Source organism: Myotis brandtii, unplaced genomic scaffold (genome assembly GCF_000412655.1).
Source record: "Myotis brandtii unplaced genomic scaffold, ASM41265v1 scaffold198, whole genome shotgun sequence".
Classification (NCBI taxonomy): Eukaryota; Metazoa; Chordata; class Mammalia; order Chiroptera; family Vespertilionidae; genus Myotis; species Myotis brandtii.
The window spans coordinates 239,284-240,158 of record NW_005357380.1 but is presented as its reverse complement, the minus strand read 5'-3'; positions in this window follow the sequence as shown (position 1 = coordinate 240,158).

Genomic DNA, 875 nt, shown 5'->3' with positions numbered 1-875 from the left:
GCCTACCTGCGTCTCCTGGCTGGGTTGAAGGAGGGAAGGGCTCAACAAAGGGACAATAACACCTTCCAGCATTTCCGCCCATAAAGAGCTGCCCTGACCCATGACCATTTAGCCTCCACCCTGAATGTAGTCAATTCAGATCTTCCCCATATATCCCTAGTGCTTTCCAAGCTGCTATCCCTGCTCTGGAGCGCAGACTGAGTAAATTTGTGAATGACTGAATCTATGCATGGGCCTTTCAAGAGAAATGTCTGGGACTCTAGAAGCCCTCCATCTTTCTCGGATGAGTCCCTTCAAAGTAAGATGTTATGGTGACTCCTCTTCCTTGCACTGGTGCCCCACGCTTGGGAGCCCATTGTGGGCCTGGGACACTGAGCTCCTTGGGTGTCCTCCACAGCCAAGATATCCCTCCTGATACTTAATTGCCACACCATGTGTGTGGAACCTGCCTATTTGGCATCTCTGCTGTCCTACAAGTCTTGTGGCTTCTTTATATTCTTAGTTATAGAACTTCGGTTCAGCTAATCTTAGATGGTTGTCAATGATGATTGTTAAATAAATTATTCACAATTATTATGTTTTTTTTATCTTTATTGCTGAAAGTGTTATTGCAGGAGGAGGTGAGTACAGTGTTTATTTACTCTTCCATCCTGACCAGAAATGAAGTTAGGGCTTAACATTTTATCTGTTAGGCACATATGTGAGGAGGAGCTTATCTACACTAATAAAAGAGAAACATGGTAATTAGCGTACGACCGCTACCCTTCCCATTGGCTAATCAGCATATCCTTATGCAAATTAACTGTCAGCCAAGATGGCAGCCGGCAGCCATGCACTGAAGCGAACAGGGAGGCTTGCTTGCTCCAGTGACAGCG